Source organism: Macrobrachium nipponense, chromosome 45 (assembly GCF_015104395.2).
Source record: "Macrobrachium nipponense isolate FS-2020 chromosome 45, ASM1510439v2, whole genome shotgun sequence".
Lineage (NCBI taxonomy): Eukaryota > Metazoa > Arthropoda > Malacostraca > Decapoda > Palaemonidae > Macrobrachium > Macrobrachium nipponense.
In genome coordinates this window covers 33,343,387-33,369,991 of record NC_061105.1, presented here as the reverse complement: position 1 = coordinate 33,369,991, position 26,605 = coordinate 33,343,387, and positions in this window count along the sequence as shown.

Genomic DNA, 26,605 nt, shown 5'->3' with positions numbered 1-26,605 from the left:
CTGTGTATCATTCGTCAAAGAAGAATTCATCCCCATCGTTATCCTCTAGCGGTGGAACCATAACCATCTCCAGTGTAGGCAGAACTTTAGCTGCCTCATGGTCCCATGTAAGTGTTTCACGAACACCTTTGTCGAATAATTGTAGATCCCAGCTGAGTGCTTGAACCATCTCGAAACGACTCTGCATGCACCATTATTAAGCGTCTACGACCCCTGTAGGTCTATCCTAACACCCTTGTTACTGAAGTGTAGAATCAACATCCTCCGATGGAGGAATCGTAACCGCCACCTCGTTGTCAACTTGAAATATCCCGTGACTCCCATGCAAGTGCATCTTGTACCCGCCTTGTAGAAGATTGTAGACTCTTGATTTGTCCCAGAATGTATCTTGAGACGATCCATCGACGACATCTCGTCAATGCAAAGGCGACCCTTAACATCGTCGCCCGTGTGAAGATCCAACTTCTGGCGTTGTAGATCCTATGTGGTTTTTATTGTCACCCTTGTGTGAAGTTGGAAATTCTCTAAAGTCATTGTGTGTCTGTGTTTCGTCATTAATAGGTTCTAACTGACTTTCTGAAAAGTCTACATGATCTTAGAACAAATAAAGTCTTGCTTTAACACACGAATCTGTCATAAACTAATATACCCAACCTCATAGTCAGTTATTAAGGGCTAAAATTCCTCACTAAAATAAAATATGATCTTTATCTACTGACCCCTATTAAGCTTATTGGGAGAATTATTATCACTAAATGACCACATACTATTAATCCCGTATCTGACAAAAATACTATCAAAAACCCGATAATGTGTATACAGCAATGTCCCTGTAATGTTTATACAGCTAACCTCCATCAAACATAATATTGATATCCCTTCTATCTTACGTATCACAAGATAAATTGTACCTCCTTTCTATAATAGAAATCCTATGTATAGTTACCATAAAAAAAGAAACTGCTTAATCCCAATTACACCTTGTACGTAAAAAAACAATAATAACAATCCAACTTTTCCTGTTACAAAATGTATAGGGGGAAAAATATATATAATTCAACGCTTTTCCATATAAAACGTAGTATGTATCGTCACGCAACTTGCTGCCGCAACATATCAGTATCGACCAGAATTGACCCCTTAAATTCTTCCCCATGGAATATCATCATCGACATTCCTGAATACGGTGCAAACATCTGAGTAATCAACTCCAAAAGAAAATATCAGCAATCGGTTTCATCACAGCATTGTCAGCATTAAGCCACCTGTGTATACATGTGTTCAAATCGCACTATGGACTTGTCTAGTCAGACTCGTAAACTCGGAAATCATCATTCCTGCAAATGGCCCAAAAATTTCATTTATTAAATCCTCGATGGGAATCCTCAATAAATCTTTACTGATACTATAGAACCACATTCCTCGAAAATTATCCTCAGGACATCCTCGTTTTCACCTCAAGGGTACCCCATAAATTGTTCTTGAAAACATCTATTAGAAAAAACCACCAATTATAAAATGTCCCCCACAGGCTAAATCCTAAGCTATTTGATCACTGATGTACCTCAAAGTAACTCATTTATGATACTGCCACATGTATATAAAACCCCGATAATCACCTAGTCAGGATATAAGCCACAGAAAACCACACTTCAAGAATTATGCATAACAATTATATACTGCCTAATATAACCATTGGTGAATATAACCTCATGAAATACAACACCTTTATAGGCCCCCACAAAACCACAATGCACTAGTACCACTCCCCAAGAGCCATAACCCCAAAAAGAACCACAATCACCACCTCTTTGGCTCGTAAAACCACAGATCACCACCAAAAATCATAGCCACAAAAAAAAATATAACCTCATGAAATACAACACCTTTATAGGGCCCCACAAAACCATAATGCACTAGGGCCACTCCCCAAGAGCCATAACACCAAAAAGAACCACAATCACAACCTCTTTGGCTCGTAAAACCACAGATCACCGCCAAATATCATAGCCACAAATAAATTCACCACCAAAATAGCCACAAAAACTCAGCCCCAATAAACCAATACTGCCAGGAATCAGCAAATCACCACCACGCACCTCTTATAATATTTCTCAACTTACAGTAATTTCCCATATTTTCCACCCCGTTTTTCATCATGAAATAATTACTTCTAGTTTTTACGCCAAATCGCTGCAGTTTGCACAAATAAGAAAAATAGTAGAATAATGAAAGGGAAAAAAAAGTTCCATTAAACTGATTAATCACGTTTCGTCATCAATTTGCAAAATCTGAAAAAAATGCAACTGCGCGATGTTATTATTAGTTACTACTTTCCACCATTTCTTGGGTCGTAGCCTCGAGATTACGGCTGAGACAAGCATGTCTCTCCTTTGCTGTGGAAATTAATGCTTCGATTGTATCTTCTCCATGGTGAGGTATACTTAACAGATCAAATGTGCCTCGTGCTTGGCAACCAAACAATGCTTCAAATGGAGATATTTTAATGGAACCACTAACCATAGTGTTGATGTTATGTCTAACAACATCTATATATCCGTCCCAGTTTTTATCATTTCCTCCTACAGTCTTCCTGAGAGCTTCGAGTACTTTCCTGTTTGCTCGTTCACATAACCCATACGCTTCAGGTCTATATGGAATAATTGTTACTTTCTGTATGCCCATGACTTCTGCCAAACATTTTAGTCTTGTTTACGAATTCTCTGCCATTGTCGGTCAATAAAACCTCGGGTGAGCCATATCTACAAATGATACCATTATAAAATGCTATAGCTACTTCTTCAGCTGTTTTATGCTTAAGTGGAAAAATTTCTACTATCCTCGTTAGTTCATCTATTATTACCAACAGGTACTTATTTGCATATCTAGATTCACAAAAATTTCCTAGGAAGTTATCCTTGCGGGTTTGCAAGCATTGCGCATTGCATGCTGTACAGTTTTTCACAAAATTTTTCATATCTTTCCCCAAATTTTTCCAAATATATTTAGCACGCACCTCATTATACGTTTTTTCTATCCCCAAGTGTGGACTACCAAACGTGCAATGTACTATATCCAAAGCCACTGGAATTAGGACTTTCGGAATTACGATCTGTGTCGTGTCTCCTTTACTTTCACTAGTCCTTAATTTATACTTAATTTTTCCGACCAATAGATTACCTTCTAATTCTAAACCTGAAAAAGGTAACTTATAACCTTTCCTGACTGATTCCTCTCTGAGAAACGCTTTTGAGTCTGCTAAAATTTCATCTTCATCCTGCCTTTGCTCTATGAGACTCATATCCCATTCTACTAAGGGCATCCGCAACTACATCTAATTTGCCTTCTATATATTTGAGCTTTGCATCGAAGTCCCTAATAGTTAAGAACCATCGAGCTCTTTTGGGTGACAAATCGGGTTTATTAAAAAGATCCAATAAGCGCCCCCATTTTCAGTATTCCCCATATCCTCATTTTCACTTGCATCCTCATAAGGAATAAAAACACCGGGTATTCCAACTGTTATACCACTAACACCTGCATGGACCGATATCTAGTGTCTTCTACATGCAGGATGACCCAGTAAAAGTGTACTGCCCAACGCAACCCCTTTTATAACCAAAAATGGTTCTATTAACACTCTATGACCCAGAGTAAATCGTGTTCTAACAAAACCCAGGGTGTTTAATCTATGGGCTTGCACATCACACACTGTCTCCGTTGAGGGTTTCAGAGCGTAATGGGAGAACATGGATTGATACAAATTATAGTCCATTAAATTGATAGACGCGCCTGTGTCTGTAAAGATCTGGATATCCACATCCTCCACTGTTCCATATATTATCGGCCTGGGCTCCGGGGCGTCCCCCACGAGACCACAATGGCACATATAAATCATCTGTACCCTTTTTGTTGATCGGTTTTCCAAAAATTTAAAGTATGGCAAAGATTACCCATAGTGCAATGTACATCCTCCTCCTCCTCCTCCTCCTCCTCCTCTTCTACTTCTTCCGAAGAAATGTAAATTTGAGCCGGAAGATTCGACTTAACAGTCGGAGTAAAGTTTTATGATTACTGCGGAGCAAAGTTAAGAATGGATGCAATTTTTCTCCTCAGTCGACTGCGAAGTTGGGCTGAATTTTTCCCCCCGAAGAATCTTTTCCTCAACAGTAAATTGATACACCGGCAATCAAAATGGTAATCACTTCAGTTTTATACGATTCCGCTAGGTAAAGAGAAGATTTAGAATTTTAAAAGGCGCTTTCTTGTTATTGCTCTTGTGTTCCTTTGTTGACCAAAGCAGTGATTCGGGTATCAAGAGGTCCGGGTAATGCATGCACGCATCTATTATTGTTTTGTTTTCTTTTCATTTAATATTTAGTCAGAATATTAACGTCCTTTTTTCTTCTTTCTTAGTTGTTATTGTCTTCTTTGGAAGCGTGCTTAGTAACTTTAATGTCTACTTTGCCACTTCCGTATTGCTATAAAAACGATGATAATAATAATCATGAGGGATTTTGTCATTAATGTTACCCAAAATTTTCCGTATATATCCCATAGCAAATGAAGTGAAAATGAAAAACAATAGTCCCTTTCAATGACAGTGGAACTGGTTCTTCTCCCTTATCTCGCCAAGTTGCAAAGGTAATCTGTAAAATTCCCCAATTCCTAAAACTCCCAAAAGCTCTCCTAAACGAACGAAACCAACTCGGGAATTAGCTTCATTCTCCTCTCCATAATTACCAATTCTCAAAACTCGCGAGAAACAACAGCGGTTGTAATAAAAGTAACATTGTAATGTGTTTACACAATCACAGTCATTGTGTTATCTTTTCTTTTTTAATTATATCTCCAGAGAGAGAGAGAGAGAGAGAGAGAGAGAGAGAGAGAGAGAGAGAGAGAGAGAGAGAGAGTATGGTTTGGTCGGCTGTAATAACAAGACAATTGAATTTCATTAGCATATTCACTCTTTATTTTACTAAATCTCCTTTTTTCAATATTATGTCGCAGGCTCAGAAGGGGGCGGAAGTTTCCTGTATTATTTTAGAGCATTCACTGTTCTTTCTAAACTTTTCATCGTCCTTTGATTGGCCCCCAAGAAAGAAGAGAGAGAGAGAGAGAGAGAGAGAGAGAGGGGTTATATTCCGAAATGCAAGGATCAAGGAGCCTAGTGTAAAATGTTGATGGAATATCTTGCTTTTGATGGTTCCTGCAACGTTGAGTTCCCTTATTGTATTGTGAACAAACAAAACACAACCAGAAGATAGCAGAATATTAGCCTGTATTGCAGAGATGTGTACGTGCCAATTTTGTAATCTCTCTTGTTTTTTTTTTTGTTTTTTTTTGTCAAGACTTCATAGAGGAATTTTAATCGTGTTTCATTGTTATTTTTTTTGTCTTTATTTTCTTTGTTCTAAGTGTGACTGCATAGACTTCTGGTATGTAATTGCTCAGTCTGTACGTGTTCTCTTTATATGCCAGCTATTTATTACTGCATTGACTTTACATATTAACTCAAAAAATGAAAGAACTTTATTTCGCTCTCGATTTTCCTCTTTAGGTTTTATTATTGTAAACCGGAAGTTCATCATCTGTCTGTTGAGGCGTCACACAAAGAAAAACATGTGTGGGTTTGGTTTGCATTCTGTTAATCTTCTTATTTTTTTTATTTATTTATTATTTCTTTTGCGTACTTTCAAGTCAAAAGCTTATGAACCTTGAGAAGTAACGTCAAGGATGATTTGGGTGGGTCTTTTCTCACTCTACTATATGCATCTGGAACCGACTGCTATTTATGGTATCAGGACAAAATCCTTGCCAGAATTCCCCGTTTTCTTCTGTATGCTTGTTTTTCTAACAAAGCAATATTTTTTTTACTAACAGCTACATTAACTAAATTTTCTTACTGTCATAGCAGGTGAGTCGTTTGCTCATTTTTTTTAAAAAGGCGATATATTTTTTCTTACTTACATAGTTTAACGAAATCCTCTTACAAATAGCTCATTTAGAAATCACTTTATGCACATACGTATGAGTGAGAATATACTCCCATACCCTTCTTCATGATCAGTTGGGTAATGTTACCTCGATCTGATATTCCGGAGCGGGTTCGAATTCTACCAAGGCATGGATCCTAGGCTTTTTGTTGATAAGCATACCCTAAAAGTGTGAAGAAATCCAGAATTCAAGAGGGCGTTGTGGTTATTGCAATTATAAACCTATTTGGTAAAAAGGTGACCAACAGATTGTAATATATATATATATATATATATATATATATATATATATATATATATATATATATATATATATATATAATATATATATATATATATATATATATATATATAATATATATATATATATATATATATATATATATATATATATAATATTGTAGGAAGCCCACAAAAATTCGGAAAAAAATTGAAAGTTTTTATTTAAGCTTTCGGAGAGTACATTCTCTCCCTCTTTCTTTCAAAGAGAAATAAAGTTACATAAACTGAAAACAACGGTCAAGGTAAAAGAATAACATACAAGCATATGGTTGTATCAGAATAACTGCCCTACGGTGGTTTTGCCAATCTTGTTTAACAACTTAGCTACACTAACTACATGCTTTGTCATAATTGCATTACAGAAAATGTCCAGTTTAAAATTACTCTTATATATATTCATAGCGTCAACATTTGTATTAAAAATTTTTCTTTTTTCAGTGTTATTAACAACCTTTATGTTTTTCATTTTGTCCCTAGTTTAACCATATGATTTTTACTTTGTCTATGTTGAAACAGGGCGTTGTTTTCATCACCTTCCCTTAATGATCACGATGTTGTCTTTTTCTTTCTCGTCAAAATCAATCGTTTCACCTATATAAGTTTTATTACACTCTTGACAGGGAATTTCGTAAATGCATCCTTGTGTTTTGTCTACATTTTTAACATTATTTGTTAAGTATCTTTTTAACAGTGTTTGTGTCTTATATACTGGGACTAATGTTGCAAAATTTCAAATATTCGTTTAAAAGTCCAGGTTTGCTTTGGTTTGTGGTAAGACTAAAACACTATATTGTTACCTAGGAAGCTCCTTTTCTCCCTTGCTACATAATAATATTCTACGTGCCTTAAAATGCGCCCTTTGAATAAAATTTGTATTGTAACCAAGTACAGTGAAAACATTTTTGATATGATTGATTTCAGTATCTAAAAATTCAACATCACAAAGTTTATACGCTCTCAAGAATATATTAGAAATAACACCTATTTTGACATCGTCTGAATGGAAAGAAAAAGCATGATATATGACTCTGCATGGGTCGGTTTTCTATATACTGCATATTTAATCCTATTATCTTCTGAACGACATAATAAGTGTCTAAGAAAGGTAACCTGTTATTTATCATTTTCTACTTTAAATTTGATACACTGGTGTAAGTTATTCAGTTGAGTTAGTAAACTTCAACATTAATAAAATCTGGAATCAAAGCAAAAATATCGTCAACATACGAAACCAAACAATTGGAAAGTTAAAAATGGTGGGTTAAAACTTCAGTTTTCAAAACATTCCATAAACAAATTTGCTAAAACGGGTGATAACGGCGAACCCATGGGCAAGCCGAAAATCTGTGAGTAAAATTTACTATTACATCCAAAGTGACACTGTTTCAATACAAATATTTATCAGTATCAATAAATACACTTTTTGGGTACAGGTAGTATCAATATTAAGACTATCAATTTTGCGTTCTAAAAACCGCATGCATTCATCTACAGGTACTTTGGTGAAAAGGGACTCCACGTCCAAACTAACCATCCTCTTTCCTTCTAACGACAGGTTGCCGAGTCTTCAATAAAATCTGTAGTGTCTTTAAGTGAGAGTTTGATATAGTACCCAAACACTTTGATAAATGCTTAGCTAACCAACTAGCCAGATTGTAGGTCACTGAATCAATTGTTGAGGTAATTGGCCGCATAGGATTTCCGGTTTGTGAATCTTAGGCAGACCATACATCGAAGGAAGTGTCGGAGGTAAGACTGAAATTTCTTAAACAGGTCCGGAAAGTCTTTCCTAGAAGAGATTTGAGTTTTTTTGTTAAAATCCTGTTGCCATCTTTTCAATGGGTCGGAGATTTAGAGCCTTGTAGTGTTCCCATCACTTAAAAGTTGATTCATTTGCTATCATATTGTACACGATCGAGTATGACAATGTTTCCTCCTTTGTCGGCTTTTGTTATTATTATTTCCTTATTTTTCTTGAGGTCTTCTAAGGCGTTCATTAACCTCTTTGGGAGTCCTTTGTTAAAACTTATACTTTCCATGATTGTTCCTAGAACAAATCCCTTTATTGTTGACGTTTCTGTATGAATGTTTACATTCTTCTTCTCGAACTTAGCGAAATTGGTCAGTAGCTCAAGTAAACATTCGTTTGTAGGGGGCATAGCGAAAGACAATCCATAACCAAGCACGCACTTCTGATCACTGGATAACTGGGAACGACGACAAATTTTGCACTTTTTCTTGTGAACTATATTTAAACCAAGGGCTATTCATGAAAATTAAATCTGCTTTAATCTTTAAATCGTTTTTCACTTTTTCCATTTTCTCGTCTACATACGTTATGTGCATAGTCTAAAAGTGCTTGAAACTGAATTGGTGTAGCATTCACATATTGATTAAATTCCTCTCTCAGTTTACGGCTATTGTACCTGAGTCGTCGAAAAGCCTCTTCCTTCTCCTGCTGTACCGATGATATTCTGTCCTTCAGGATTTCTTCATATACGCGAGGAAATGGAGAGCTGTCAAGTCCTTTGTAATTCCTAAGTGTCAATGTTCTTGGGATGATGCGGTCATCAAGACATGAACGTAGAAACTGTAGTTGAGACTTTTTAATGTGAGCCTTTACCAGCGATTCTTTGTAGATGTTGTAGGTCCTCCTCAGGGCAGGGAAATATTATGTAGCAAGGGAGAAAAGGAGCTTCCTAGGTAATAATAATAGTGTTTTAGTCTTACCACAAACCAAAGCAAACCCTGACTTTTAAACGCATATTTGAAATTTTGCAACATTGTCCCAGTATATAAGAATACAAACACTGTTAAAAAGTACTTAACAAATAATGTTAAAAATGTAGACAAAACACAAGGATGCATTTACGAAATTCCCTGTCAAGAGTGTAATAAAACTTATATAGGTGAAACGATTGATTTTGACAAAAGAAAAAGACAACATCGTGACTCATTAAGGAAAGGTGATGAAAACAACGCTGTTTTCAACATAGACAAAGTAAAATCATATGGTTAACCTAGACAAAATGAAAAACATAAAGGTTGTTTTAATAACACTGAAAAAAGAAAATTTTTAATCCAAAATGTTGACGCTATGAATATATATAGAGTAATTTTAAACTGGACCTTTTCTGTAATGCAATTATGACAAAGCATGTAGTTAGTGTAGCTAAGTTGTTAAACAAGATTGGCAAACCACCGTAGGGCAGTTATTCTGATACAACCATATGCTTGTATGTTATTTCTTTTACCTTGACCGTTGTTTTCAGTTTATGTAACTTTTATTTCTCTTTCTGAAAGAGGGAGAGAATGTACTCTCCGAAAGCTTAAATAAAAACTTTCAATTTTTTCCGATTTTTGTGGGCTTCCTACAACATATTAGAACACGGATACATGTTTAACTTTGGCTATATATATATATATATATATATATTATTATATATATATATATATATATGGTCATGTGGTTATGCCTCCACATTCTGATATTCTGGGGTATGGTTTTCGATTCCTGCTTACGTACGTCCAAAAATTTCTTCATTTGCATCTAGGTTTTTTTAATGAGAAAAGCATATCCAACAAGTGTTAAGAAATTGAGAGGAATGTATATATTTGGTGTGTATGTAAAAGATATATGTATACACAAAAGAACCTGTGTTCCTTCATTAGCAAACGTATGCGAAGGCTAGGAATCAGAAGTAACATGTTTTTTTTTGTTAGTCCTGTTTATTGTAGCTTGTGTAGCAACTTTTTATTTAATTAAAAAACCTTTTCTCTCCTCTTTCTGTGTTCAATATAACCTCTCTGAAGAATCCGCAATCTTTAGTTTCTCTTTCGCTAACCTCGTGAACTAGTTCTTTGAAATGAAAATAAGTAGTTGTTTGATCTGGCCGCTTAACCTCTTTCTCTCTCTTTCTCTGGTTGGGTAGGAAAATGAGGTGGCTAGTGCTGTGTAAGCAAGGCAAAAGAAGAACCTTAAACTCACATGGAAGCGCGCACACGCTCCCGGTTTCGGCACATTCAAGTTGCAGGCTCAAAGGATTAAGCCCGAAGTCATCTTGATAAACCTATGAATTAAAAGAACATGAAATTCTCTCTCTCTCTCTCTCTCTCCTCTCTCTCTCTCTCTCTCTCTTTGATACGATCATAGTGTACCTTTATTGCGATGCGGCTCTATTTATAATGATGCTTGAAAATAGTAAGGTTGTATGGAAACAGTTAGAAAATAGTAAGGCTGTGTGGAAACAGGTAGGAAATAATAATAATAATAAGAAGAAGAAAGTAGAGATATACATAATATCAGTTTATATGAACTCTTTCTGCTGTTTCATCATGAATATTACACCAACTTCATTGAAGGAGTTACTCAGCCTCAGCTGTGTTGGACCAAATTGGCATCAGCTATCTTTGGGTCAGGCTTATCTTCCATTCCACTACTAACAGACGATGGTAGATGGGTCACTGGTTCTAAGGAAAAGGCTGAACTGCTTTACCGAGCTTCTTGATACTTGTCATCCAGAACCTATAGTGGCAAAATTTGCATTTTGCTTTAGGGATGTTAAGAAAATTCATGATAATCTTGATAGCTGGGTTGGAGAGAGATCCTGGTGGTTTCTACCCTTTATTTTTTTTAAGTCTTTTTATGTGCTATCATCCAAGATGGGTATATTTTTTAAATTCTATGTGGACATAGTGCCTTTGTTGATGAGCTCAAGCCTTTTAATACAGTGCCTGTTCCAAAGAATGGTATATCTGCTGACTTGTAACTACAGGCCAATTTCTATTGTCCCTGTGCTCTCCAAAGTTGCAGAAAAAAAACGTATTTTTAAGCCACTGTGTAAGTCTGTGGAATCTAAAGGATTGTTTGCTGATAGTCAATATGCATATAGGAAGCAGTTAGGTTCTTGTGATGTTCTTTTGTATTTGACATGCCATTTGCAAGAAAACCTTGAAAAGGTTGGGTGTAGGGGTATTTCAATTAAATTTTAGAGCTGCCTTCGATTTAGTAGATCAAAAGGCATTTATAAACTTCAGAATCTTGAAGAGAGTAGATATGTTTTAGATTTACTTCAGGAGTTACTTACAGGTAGGCAGCGGTGAGTTGCTGTTGATTAAATTTGAATTAACCAAGACTTATTGTGTCCAGAGTTCCACAGGTTTGTGTTCTTGATTCACAGTTAATTTTAGCATATACAATTGATATGGTTGTTGGCGTGGAAAACAAGATTATTCAGTAAGCTGATGATGCAACACTTGTGGTTATAGTAAATTTTCCATTTTACGAGAAATGAAGCTCTCCTTAGTCTAAATCATCAGTGGGTTAGTGAATGGTGTAGTCGTTGGGGTATGAGACTGAACTCCAGTAGAATGAAAACATTATTGAATAGCAGATCTCACACAGATTTTCCACCCCATCCTCCCTTTCAGATGGATGGGACTCTGCTAAATGAATCTGAAACTTCAACTGTTTTAGGTGTAAGTTTTGAATCGCACCTTACTTTTAAGAAACATTTAATGAAAGTGTCAGCAAATTCGGCATGAAAGTTAAATAATGGACATAAGGTCTCGTATATTTATAAGTGTTAAAATCAGTGGCAGCTGTTTTAGGTCATTTGTACTTCCTTTACTAGAATACTGTTGTCTGGTGTGGATGTCTGCCTCTGCCAGAGATTTATTTCACTTAGATTGAATGGATTGTGGTGGTAAGTGTTTCCTAATGTTAGTAGTTATGACTTTGGTAATAGAGTGGTTCGTGGTGGTAGGTTTCTGTTTCCTAATATTAGCAGTTACACCTTGGATCATTGACGGATGGTCTTTTGTTTGTTAATTTTTCACAAGTTGTATTAATTAGAGATCATTCACAATTACAATTGATCCCTGATCCCCTTTCCTACAAAGAACAACCAGATTTGTTACCCAACAGCACCAAAATGCAGTAAATTTGCCTCACCATCAAACTTCTCTGTTCCAAAGGTTGTCGTGTAATTGGAACGTGAAAGGTTCAAGCGCAGATGCAGTGGATTACTACCTAATACAATTCTCCCAGCATTTTAATAACTTACATTTTTATTGACTTATTTGTTAATTTGTTAATTTATTTTTACTTTTTTAATAAGTGACCTCTTCTTTTTGTATTTTCTATTACTTTTTGTTACTTCTTTCTAACGAACATCATATTCTTTTGAAACTTTAATTTCAAGTCATTGACCCCTTGGGCTTGTTCCATATGGATAGGGTTCATCTTCTAAATAATAATAATAATAATAATATAATATAATAAAATTAATAATAATAATAATAATAATATAAAGCCCTCCACTGGAGCCTGTGCAAGAAAACATCCGCTACCTTGCAGTAATAAGTGGTACGAGCACCAACCTGAAGGAGTGATAGAAAACGATCAGCAAAGATCCTCTGGGACTATGGTATCAGAACGGATAGGGTGATACGTGCAAACAGACCAGACGTGACGTTGATTGACAAAGTCAAGAAGAAAGTATCTCTCATTGATGTCGCAATACCATGGGACACCAGAGTTGAAGAGAAAGAGAGGGAAAAAATGGATAGTAATCAAGATCTGAAAATAGAAATAAGAAGGATATGGGATATGCAGTGGAAATTGTACCCATAATCATAGGAGCACTAGGCACGATCCCAGATCCCTGAAAAGGAATCTAGAAAAACTAGAGGCTGAAGTAGCTCCAGGACTCATGCAGAAGTGTGTGATCCTAGAAACGGCACACATAGTAAGGAAGTGATGGACTCCTAAGGAGGCAGGATGCAACCCGGAACCCCACACTATAAATACCACCCAGTCGAATTGGAGGACTGTGATAGAGTATAGAAAAAAAAAAATAAAAATAAAAAATAAAAATAATATTATAATAATAATAATATAATAATAATAATAATAAATAATAATAATAATAATAATAATAATAATAATATTTTTGGTAGAAGACCCTCTTTTAGGCAAATACTGTTAAAAAGGATGGCAGAATTAAGCGAGTTGATTTTATATATTGTTTTTTCTATTTTCCTTACAATTCGCTTCTCAGGCTCAGCGATGTTTCTGAGCAACTGGCCAATATTCATATTGGAATTTTCAAAAAATTGTAAAATGCTGAAGGAATCTTTTATTAGAACAGGATATCAGGTCCAGGTCAAGCAGGGGTCGTCGTCAGTGCCGGTATTTATTCCGTAAGCGTAGTTCAGTTTGGGGCCAGGGTCCGTCTTTGGATTAAGGGCTGATATTGGTGCTGGTATAGCTGGTATTACGTGACGTAATACCAGCTATACCAGCACCAACATCAGCCCTTAATCCAAAGACGACCCTGGCCCGAACTGAACTACGCTTACGGAATAATACCGGCACTGACGACGACCCCTGCTTGACCTGGACCTGATATCCTGTTCTAATAAAAGATTCCTTCAGCATTTACAATTTTTGAAAATTCCCAATATGAATATTGACCAGTTACTCAGAAACATCGCTGAGCCTGAGAAGCGAATTGTAAGAATAATAATAATAATAATAATAGTAATAATAATAATTTACAGCTGGTAGACCCTCTTTCCAAAATGTAGTATTGAAAGTTTTAGCTCCGTCAACTGCATTCAATTTATTAAGTTTTCTTTATCTTTCTAATAACGGATTTTTCAGGCTTATTAAATTCTGTCAGTAACCCACTGATGTTTCCCATTCTTGAATAGGAAAGCAGTTGTAAATCAGGGGGTAATTATACTCCTGACAAACACACCGTATCGGTTACAGGTATAGTGTGTATATCTTTACCTGAATGGTAACTGAAATCAGCTGTTCATTCTCTATCCTTCTTCCATAGAAAATCTTTGTTAGTGATGATTCTAGGCCACGTTTCACTCAGGCTTTGCTGATCGTGATCACGCCGAGAGACAAAAGTAGACTACCTGTCACTTATTGTGAGTCATGTTTTTTTTTTATATAGGAGATGATCAGCCAGGGGTTGAATGTATGCTGATTGCCTGGCGAGATTTTCTCGTAAACCAAAAACTTAAGGTTGATGGTCTCTCTGCTGCAGCCTCGCTTAGCTGCAGGGCTGGCATGTGATGTCACTATCTGGTATTACCTGGGGAATATTGTGAATGGTCCCCAAACAGTTCACTATCTCGTGTGTTTCCCAGCTGGGAATGTCGTTTCTCATTGTGTCTGGTGCAGGTCTATGTGCTGTTAGGCAGGAGGAACATCTCTTAGTGTGTATTCAATAAGGGCTTCTCCTGCTCTATTAAGACCCTTCTAGCAACTGTAGGTGTTTTGGTTCTGGAGCTTTTCCACTTATTTTTATATTCCTCACTGTTGCATTCCTTGTGATGCTGATATGGTGGGCATCTCTTCTTTTGATTTTTATGATGCCCTCTTGTGCATGGCAAGAGATCCTGTTTGCCAGTTCCATGGTGGTCATACCAATATAGGAGCCAGGGCGTCTACAGACTGGGCATTTGAAATGGTTTACCACTTTGTGTTTATGGGGGGCCTGTTTTCTGTGGGGCTGAGTCATTTTGCATAATCAGATTTCTTGTGCAGCTATTCTGATACTAAATGGTGAGGTTCAGCTGGCTGTTGATGTTGATTCTGAAGACGTTATTTGTGATGATTTTCTTAATGACATGTTTGTCTTCTAGGTATATCAAGTGCTTCCTCACCTTATATAAAGAATGGCACTTTGAGGATCAGGCTTTAAAGTCATCGGTACAGCTGCTAATGCCACACATTTCCAGCCCATCATCAGAGCCAATGGTTTAGGGGGCACGTACGGGAATGTCATGACCCATGTCATGGCGCTAAGAAGTGATAGTTGAGGAGTTTGGGACATCACGACTGAAGAAAGGAAATGGTTGATGATGTTCCACCTACAAGGCTAAAAGAGTGGGCGCAGCTAGGAGCTGATGGGACAAAGCAAATACCCTTCATAAATGCTGCCAGTGTATCAGGTGAGGTTTACTGACGGTACTAAACCCTTACGCTATCGATAAAATAAACCAGATCCAGCGGCTTCTTTCCAAGTAATGCATACTCAGATCCTTGCTAACTGTGAGGATCAACTAGAGACTGTTTTGATCTTCTAAGATGCCCAACATCCAAGGAAGGGACGGAAGCACTACAATAAAACTTGAAGTTAAGCAGCTGATGAAGTTATTGAAATCTTTCATATTGAGCCGAGGTTTAATCAGTTGCCTACAGGAATCGCGAATGGATGCATGAAGTCCAATTTAATTTTGCATTTACATACATGAAAGCACTTAGATTATCAACAAACAACGAGAGAGAGCGAGAGAGAGAGAGCTAACAGCTATTGTAGGAGAATACTAAGCTTTAAGAAATAATAAGAAAATAGTACGTAGTAAATAAATCGAAGAAAAGGGATAAGAAGCAGACCAAGAAAGGAGACTCATGAGTCCAGAATACTGGACTCCAGTCAAGGTGATAGGTTACTTACGTTATACTTGCAAGTTGAAGTAGACACTAACCCTAGTAAACTTTAGTCAGTCTTGGTTGGTTTGGCCGTGGTTAGAATTCCACACTAGGCCCGTTATTCGCTGCGACCCTGTTATTGCCACAGCCTATTAGTAACGAACGAGATAAGTGTCTTGTAATGAGAATTTGAAAAAAAAAAATACAGAATAAATCAAAATATGCTTTAAATAAATAAAATCGTATAATTGGCTCATTTTCTTGCTTTTAAATTTTTAATTTGATAACATGAGTTATTTTCATTACCATTATTGTATGTTATTGTAATGTTTGGTTTTATTATAGCTGAACGTAAAAGTATGTAAATGATATGTAGTAATTATTCAAATGCTGAATTACGTTGGTTTTTTTTTAGTAATTCATTTCAGTGTGGTTGCTCCCATAGCATGGAGTACAGTAACACCATTTCCACCAAATCTGCCGTCATCGTTATTTCTTAATCCACGTCATGGATGAGACCTTTTGATGATGGAGGAGATCGGCCCCGCGCAGCCTTGTGCTGGCACGGGCTCTTGCTCTTCAGCAGCCCGTATAAACATTACCACACTTATGGGCTGCCTGTATCTAGGGCCCATGAAGGTTTAAAACGGGCATAATCTAAAGCAACCATTTAAGACTTGTGTGAAGTCCCAAGCAGTAAAGGAACTAGATTATTTTATCAGAAACTTGCCAGGATGATTGGAATCTCGTTTTGTTCGGTTGACATTAAATAGTAAGTGTCTTTGGATACAGCACAAATCCGCAATAGCTTAGCGATCCACCTCCCAGTCAGGATACTTTCTCCCTAGACGTCACATTTTTCTTCCTCCCAAAATCGAATATTTTATTGCCTATCCTGGCGCCCACCTCTCTGAAAACTATGTTATCATCCTAACGAACGCAAAGAAACAGACAGATACCAAAAATCAAACAATATGACTGGGAATATTAATTTCCATAGCATATGAAAACTATCAGTAGCTTTAATATTCATTAACGTCTGTCTCTGTAATAGATCACGTCATGTCATATGCGTTTTCTACTTTTACTGTTCACTGAAAAGAGAAAGATGCACGAGGAAGCTGGATTGAGCGAATGAGCGAACGAGAAAGCTAAAAGGAAACTTATCCCACATTCCCAAATTCGAATTTTCTCCAATGGCAAGTGTCCAAAGTCCTAAAAGAAGAGAGAGAGAGAGAGAGAGAGAGAGAGAGAGAGAGAGAGAGAGAGAGTTGAGCAGCAGTCAATAGCACGGGAGCTTTTTGGAAAGACGGGTGAAAAGTTTTGAGGAATATTTCTCTGGGGCTTTTCGGCCTGACAGCTTTTAATGGATAAAATTCAATGGTTCTTTTTTCAGTTTTAGAAACTGCGGTCTTTACCGGGATTATCGGAAAAACATGATAAATGATTTCGAAAGACTTCTCCCTTTTCCCCCTTTCCTTTCCGAGTTTTTCCTTTCCCTATTTCGCTTTCTTCTCCTCACTTATTGATACGAGCCTTTCAGAGGTTTTGCTTTTACGTGTTTGTATTTTGACTTGTTTTTAATGTTGGCTTCTTTCATTGTCCTCTAAACACAATATTCATCTTTTTATATTGGCAGATTTTTTTTATAACCCAACAATTTTCAGTATTATTTCCCTGCTTTCTCTTGGTTTGCTTCTGTTCATTTTGTAATTAATATTTTAAATTATCTATTGTAATTTTTTTCTTTTTTTATAATTTACCACTTCTAAAGAACTCTTAGAGAAAACTTTCCCATTTGCAGTTATTACTTTCTTTTTGTATCTACGACGTTTCTAAACATTTTCTCTCTTCATTTCAAGATTTTAAGGCTTCATACTCTCTCACTGTATATTAATTGTAACTACTTTACATTTCTAAGGTTTTTTGTTTTTATTCCTCTATAAGATCATCTTAGTAGAGAATTGAGTTTTCGGTCATAATTTCTTACCAAATTAAAAGCAATATATAAGCTCTTGAACTTCCTGAAATCCAATCAATATTTCATTGTTTTATAGATAACTTTTTCTCAAAATTTGATTGAAATTTATCAGCTATTTTTTTCGCATTGCCTTTCTTCAACCAACATGGTCGAATACAGAAATACGGTCTACCATTCACATGAAGTTCATGAATTCATTATTCTCCAATATAACTAAGAAAGGTAATTAAGAAATTCAGTGTAGCTATAAAGTGAATAAAAACATTTCAGAACCATGACTGAAAATAAAACAAATCTTAAGGAGTCGTTACACAATCTCACTCCACTAAAGTTCGCTCAGTATCAAATAAACTTTCTTTGTTTACAAACACTGTCATCTGGCGATGTCAACATCAGCTGATCGCGAAATAAAATCTCGGAGAGTCAACGTCGGAGGAGGTTAAAAAAAAGAATGAAAGAAAAAAAAATATGTCGAACTAGATGCGCCGTGTTGGTTTTGTGAAGTTTTGTCTTTTTCTCGAGGTCTTCAAACTTCCATTATCCCATACGGCTACAGTTTAAACAAGAATAGCAGACCAGTTTCTAAACTTCCATCTGTTAAAAAGTTTCCAAGAAAGAGGAGAATATCTACAAGTCTCTAGACACTGAAAAGTGAGGCTTTTAAGGCTTCTGCACTGTAACGTTTCAACTTCTTCCACAAGTTTTTCTCCAGCTGTATGATGCTAACGGTTATAAACAGTATAACATTTTGAAACTATCTGGAACATTACTTCTGGAAGAGTACGTTCTCATTTTTACCAACATGACATACAGGTAAGCAGGCTGAATGTGGGTAAATTGAATAAAATGTGCTTTTTTTCGTCATAATTATGATTTATATACATGCAAGTACTTGTTTATCGATTTTCTTTATTAGATAGGGCGCTCAAGTTTCAGTCTCATTTGCTTTCATGATATGAAGTAATCAAGTGAGCTTGAACTTAATACAAAACACTCAAACTCACACAGCACACACACACACACACACACACACACACACATATATATATATATATATATATATATATATATATATATATATATATATATACTAAAATATGTATATATATTTTTTTATATTTCAAAAGATATTTACTTGCTGAATATACAGGACAAAAGATGAAATAATATATATGGCTGTAAGAATTCTACCACCTTAGGTCCTGCGTGGCGTAAAAGGCGACCAAAAGGACAGCTGCTGCCTCGCAGTCTCACTCTTGAGTAAAAGGCTAGGCCCACCGCCAATAACTGAGGAAAATCCTACCTTGTAGGTGGACTTTTTTAGTCAAAGCCGAGGCCCACCGCCAATAAACTGTGGTTGATGACAGCAAGGGGCATGCGTTCGTAAAACCCCTTTGCCAAACAGGAATAAGGCGCATCAGGCAACCGAACCACCCTTATTGTAGGGATAACGTTAGGAAATAAGATTTATATATATATATATATATCTATTATATATATATATATGCATACAATACTACATACATACATACATACATCATACATACATAATGACTGTATGTATTAATGATTCATTTTATATAGGAAAAAATCACCCATGGCGAGTTATTATACAATTCGTGGACTGAAGTCCATATATGTATGATATATATATATATATATATATATATATATATATATATATATATATATATATAATCTATATATATATAATATATATATATATCTATATATATATATATATATATATATATCATATATATATATATACATATATATTTTTATAATATATATATATATATATATATATATATCTATATATAATATATATATATATATATATATATATCTATATATATATATTATATATATATATAGTATATAGTATATCTATATATAATATATATCTATATATATATATAGTATATATATGGATATATATATATATCTATATATATATATATACGATATAGATATATATAATGTATATATATATATATGTATATATATATATATATGTATATATATATATGTATATATATATATATATGTTATATATAGATATATCTATGTATCTATATATATATGTAGATATATTATATATATATATGTATATATATATATATGTATATATATAGGATATATATATATATATGTATATAGATACTATATATGTATATAGATATATATATGTATATAGATATATATATATATAGTATATTATATAGATATATATATATATATTATATAGATATATATATATATATAGAATGATATATATATATAGATATATATATATATAGATAGATATATATATATATATATAGTATATATATTATATTAGATATTATTATATATATATATATATATAGATATTATATATCATATATATATATATAATCAGTATATATATAGATATATATATGATATATAGATATATCATATATATATATAATATATATATAGATATGTATAATCATATATATATATATTATATATATATAATATATAGATCTATTATATTATATATATATGATATATATAGATATATATAGATATTATGGATATATATTATATATAAATTGTAATAAAAAAAAAATCTCTCTCTACGGTAAGGATTTACGAGGAGAATATATCAGGAAACAGTGACAACTCACTATAACTTAAAATGTACTTTAATAACAACTAGTAAGGAAATTAAAGTCACAAACAGAACATTAAACAAATTACGGACGCTTTACACAAAAGCAAAGACTCGCTATACAGCACTTCATCAAGACTACTAATCACTAATCACTGCATTTTACAGTATAATACCCAAGTCACAAAGCTTTACATCAACACAACATATAATTCACTGTAACATCAAAAAGCTAGTGGCAACCAACGTAACATCACACAAGAAAACGTCCAAATGGATAAACAATACATTACCATATATTCCTCAAAACTTGATACACTATTATAATCACTTGTTTGTTTCAGCTCCAACGAAAATCATCGTTTTGGGCCTTTATATACCCGACTCACGCAAGACATCCATGGACCAAATATCACTTTTCGGTACATTATCCTTGGCGACTACCGCCTACGCCAAGCGCTACTGCCATCTGTTGTCTAGTGTACACACTTTTTTTGTATGCAAATATCAATTTTCAACCTTTTATGCAATTTTACATTCAATAAATCAATATTCCTTTACATTCCCCCCCTTTTAACTCAGCGGCTCTCTCCTCAGTCCATGCTGAATTTTCACTCTTACAGTCTTAAATATTAGCTACTTCCATTTAGCAACTATCGGAGACTGCCACGTCGTTGGTAACAAGCACTTTCCTTTAAATAATCAACAGATCTAGAGAGAGAATCTGCAATGACATTTTCTTTGCCTGCTATATGGTGAATATTTAGTTTGAATGGTTGCAAAAATAAAGACCATCTTAAAATTCTCTTATTGTTGTGCTTACATTTATTAATAAGGTTAAAGGTTATTATCAGTATATACATCTACTTCAAAGTTACTGTTAAGCAAGTATATCTCAAAGTGCATTAAACTCAAAATTAAACTCAAAGCTTCTTTTTCAACAATACTGTAATTTAACTGGTGGGTATTATATTTCTTTGAAAAGTAAGATACAGGGTGTAAAACACCATTGTGTTCCTGTAATAATACACTGCCAGCTCCTACTTCACTGGAGTCTACCTGTAACTTGAATGGTAGATTAAAGTCTGGGGATTTCAGCACTGGCTTAGACATTAACATGAGCTTAAGTTTATTAAAGGCATCGTCACATTCCTTTGACCACACAAACTTCACATCCTTTTTCAGCAACTCTGTTAATGGGTAGGCCTACATCTGAAAAGTTCTTACAAAATTTTCTGTAATACCCCACTGTTCCCCAAAAATTTCATCACTCCACGTTTTAGATGTAGGGAGGATCAAATTCTTTATGACCTCAATATGACAATCAACAGGTTTCACTTGGCCACTTCCTATTTCATGTCCTAAATATTGAACAGTAGTTTACCAAATTCACATTTTGGAAAGGTTTATCGTAACATTAAATTCTAATAACCTCTTAAAAACATCATATACTTTTTTAATGTGATCTTCCCAGGTTTCTCCAACTATGATAAATATCAAAATAAACAAATACACCTTCGAGATCCTTCAAGATATAATTCATCTGACGTTGAATGTCAGAGGGTGCATTACATAAACCAAATGGCATTACCTTATAATTATAAAAGTCCATGGGTGTAACAAATGCAGCAATATCCCTGCTGTTTTGTCTAACTCAATTTGATAGTATCCTTTCAATAAATCAATTTTTACTTAAAAAAGGAAACTTTGCTACATTATCAATTATATCTTCTACTCTGGGCATAGATATGAATCTTTTATAGTTACATTATTTACCTTTCGATAGTCTGTACACATTCTTGCACTTCCGTCAGGTTTTGTCGCAGAATACATGGCTAGCCCATTCACTATGGCTTTCTCTGCTAGTCCGTGTTTTCAGTAAATATGCAACTTCGGTCTTTAACTGTTGTTGTTGCCCTCGACATTCTGTATGGGACGCTGACTTATTGGAGTCTCTTCTCTCAACCTGATTTTATGTGTACTCCTTTATCCTTTTAGGATGGTCTGAAAATAGATCTGAAAAGTTTTGAATTAGCACTTTAAAATCATGCTGCTGTTCATCAGATAAATGATACATAACTTCCTAAATTTTTCATCATTACTCAAATAATCTGTATTTTTTTAATCGAAGTTCAATTCTTCTTCAACGTCTTTTCATCATCCTCTTTTGCAATTGGCAACACTCCACTGGATTCGTTATACTTCTTAATTTGTTAATATGGAAAGTTTTAACTTTCCTCCGTCCTGTAGGAAATTGAATTCGATAATTAACATCACTTACTTTTCCTTCACCGTGCAAGGTCCTATATACTTCTGGTTAAAAACCTTACCAGCTGTAGGGAGATACACTAGAACCTTATCTCCTATGTCGAGTTCACGTTTTGCAGCCTTTTTGTCGTAGTTTCTTTTCATCTCTTCTTGTACTACTTTGAGATTCTCATGTGCTACTTTCCATATTTTCTTTATTTTTTTCCTTCATTTCTTGTAACGTGATAGATTCCTTCTCATCTGAAATCACTGATTCTTTATCACCTCCATGGGTGACCTTACCTGATGGACATATACTAAAAAAAAGAACTGAAAAGGAGAATAACCCATCGATGAATGTACGCTATCACGAACGGCAAATAGCAACATTGGTATGTAAACATCCCATTCCTTTTCATTTTCACAACAGTACGTGCGAAGCATGTTTTGAAGGTTCGATGAAATCGTTCGACCCACTCCTTGGCTCTGTGGGTGATAAGGAGACGATAAACAATGCTTAATATTCTGACAGGCTAAAAATGATGGTAAACTTTCTAGACGTAAAGTTGGTTCCTTGGTCGGTTTTGAACTTCTTTTGGCAAAACCTACCAGCGAGAAGAACTTGTTAAGCGCTTCATTATCTTATCAGCACTCACAGTTCTTAAAGGAATAGCCTCTGGAAATCTGGTAGCACTACACATAATTGTCAGCAAATACTCGTTACCTTTGCTAGACCTAGGGCAGAAGTCCTACACATCCAAAACCAGTTTCTCAAAGGGTTCTCCTGGAACTTCAATGGGTTGCAATGGCATCACCTTAGGGTCATGTTGAGCTTTTTACCTACTTTTTGACATAAATTACAATTTTTACAATATTCACTACAATCTGTCTGCATCTTAGGCCAAAAAAAATACCTTAATAATTTCTCATAGTTTTGTTTATACCTAAATGACCAGAATAACTACAGTCATGAGCAATACCTAGAACAAAATTCCTATAACTACTTGGAATGACCACTTGTTTTTACAACATCATTAACATTTCTACTCTTGAACTTCCTCATTAGGATTCCATCCTTTAAAAAGTAACACTTGCCTTCCTTCTCGATATCATTTATATCAACAAGGGCATTATCTCTTATTACCTTCAAATTATCATCTTCAATTTGAGATTTAACAATTCTTCCTTATTAACTTTCAGCATTCGCAAAGGAGTACTGACTTTACTTACTTGTGTGTTTCCGGACTATCTTTAAACAAGTTTTGTAAATCCAAACCGTCGTCATCATTTACCTTTTCCTTCGGCACTCTTACTTCTTGTAGTAACTGCACAAGCAGGAAATAAGTTTGGAAATGTACATTCAACTTCTGTAATAAATGAAGAATTAAAGGGTTTTTCTGTCAAAATTGGATTACTGCTACAAAAACTTTGTCTCCACATACATCATTTCCAAGAATTAACTCTACTCCTGACACTGGGATTTCTCTCACCAAAGCAATTTTACATATCCCGAAATTAACGGAGTTTCTAACCTACTTCTACTAATGGAGCTGAAAACTCAGGTCCAAACCCACGCAGAAGTACATACTCTCCAGTATCCTTCCACTGGTCATACATATTTTTTATCATTACAGACTGTACCGCTCCGGTATCTCTTAACCTTAACCTTCGCCTTTTTTCAACACAAGGGAGGTGTAACCAACCAATCTCCCATAAAAGGGTCATACAATTCAGTACCTTTGGATGTGGACTTCTCTTCAGGTAGTCTCACTCCATTTCCTTTACAATATCCCTCAATGCAACCAACATTACTACATTTTGAACATTGTTACCTATTTTGTAACCTGTATTCTCATCAACATCACATATATTATTACTGTCGATGCTATCGTTACAATACCTCTTACCTGGCCTAAGGGGAGAAGCAAGCAAACAAGGACCTCTGTCACCACATGCTTGTGGTTGATTCAACAATGCAATGGTATTTTCAGGTGTTTATGATCATCCTTAAAATGTACAGGTTTATCTTTAACTTTATTTACCACTTGAATTGGACGGTTTATTGTGCGACGTGGACAACTCCTACTGATGTGTCCTGGTTTGCCACAACTGAAACATACAAAATCTCTAAAATTTTCGCCTATATTTTGGTAACTAGGTGTAAACTGATCATTTACACTGTATCCTGCTTGTCCAGCACTAACACTAGGACCAGAATTATATCGACTTGCCCCTCTACCACCTCTATAAAGGATTTATTATAGACTCCACGAGATGATACCTGTGAACTCGTAGTCTTACCTTGTGCCTTGTAATTTTGCTGCTCTTTCCCAAACTCTGCTCCTTCCAATTTTAGGAGTGACGTCAGTATTATTAGCTTATGGGTCAATGCATAATTATCAGACAATCTAGTGGCTTCATCCACATTATCTACATCACGTTCATCCAAATATGTTTAATAAGTGGATTAATTCCATCCTTGAACTGCTCAAGCAAGATAAGTTCCTGAAGTTTACCGAATCACCATTAACTTCTCGGGCATTCATCCACCTATCATACCACAGGCGTTGTTCCCGTGCATACTCCATATAGTACGACTGTCTCTTTTTATCCAGCTTCTGAACTTCTCTCTATACCTCTCTGGCACCCATTCATAAGCTTTCAAACTTCAGATTTTAACTCTCTCATAATCCTTAGAATCATCTAAAGATAAGGCAGCAAATACTTCCCTAGCCTCCTCGAAAGGAGGTTTGAAACCAACGTGCTCCATGAACGTTCTCGGCCATTCACGCTGTTCTGCTACTTTCTCAAATTGTAAAAAAATGCATCCACTTCATTTTCAACAAAAAATTGGTACACTTTTTACTGCATTGTCTATTCTAAAAGATTTTTGGTATTTCTCTGGACTTTTCTTCTACTTCAAGTTTCTTCATCTCTAGCTCTATCCTCTTTTGAACTCAACTTCAGCTTCTACCTTCGTTTAGCTCAATTTTTCAGCTTTCTCACTCTCTCCTTTTTCAGCTCTCTCATTCTCCAATCTAACTATTTGCCAAATGAATCTGCATCTGCTCAACACTCATCCTTCTATAAACAAGTTTGGACTTTTTTTTTGGTTTAAACCTTGCGTGACTTGGTTTTTTCACGTACGGCTTTGGCACCTTCCTCTTCACTTGCACTACCCTCTGTATTATTCTCACTGCGCTTTGCTGGCTATCAGTTTCTTGCCCTTCCCAACTCATTAGTAACAACCCTTCCTTATCAGACAAAATGAATCCTAAAGTCATTAGCGCCTCACTTACTTTATTTGAGATTTCTTGCTTCCTTGCAGATTCTGATACTTTCTACATTATAGTACCTAGCTAGAACAATCCAGTCTATTTTAGTTATACCTTCTAAACTTTTCACCACTAGGACTACGTATGAAATCTTTCAAATCAAACATCTTAATAACCTGCTCAAAAATAAACACAGCAAGACAAATATTATAGCACTAACACTATCACAACTCCCCCCTCTCTAAAGTACATGGAAGTACTGAAAAGCAATTAACAGTAGGGATACGTCAAGTTATGGTCGAATACGCTCGACTGAATAAAGCAACAATTAATAAGGATACGTTCGGGTTTCGTTCGACAGAATGAGTAAACACTGAGTATGGATATGTTCGAGTTTCGTTCGATAGAATGAGCAAAAACTGAGTAGGGATACGTTCGGGTTTCGTTCGACAGGCCCCATGTAATAAAAAAAAAAAAAAAATCTCTCTCTACGGTAAGGATTTACAGGAGGAAGATATCAGGAAACAGTGACAACTCACTATAACTTAAATGTACTTTAATAACAACTAGTAAGGAAATAAAGTCACAAACAGAACATTAAACAAATTACGGACGCTTTACAACAAAGCAAAGACTCGCTATACAGCACTTCATCAAGACTACTAATCACTAATCACTGCATTTTACAGTATAATACCCAAGTCACAAAGCTTTACATCAACACAACAT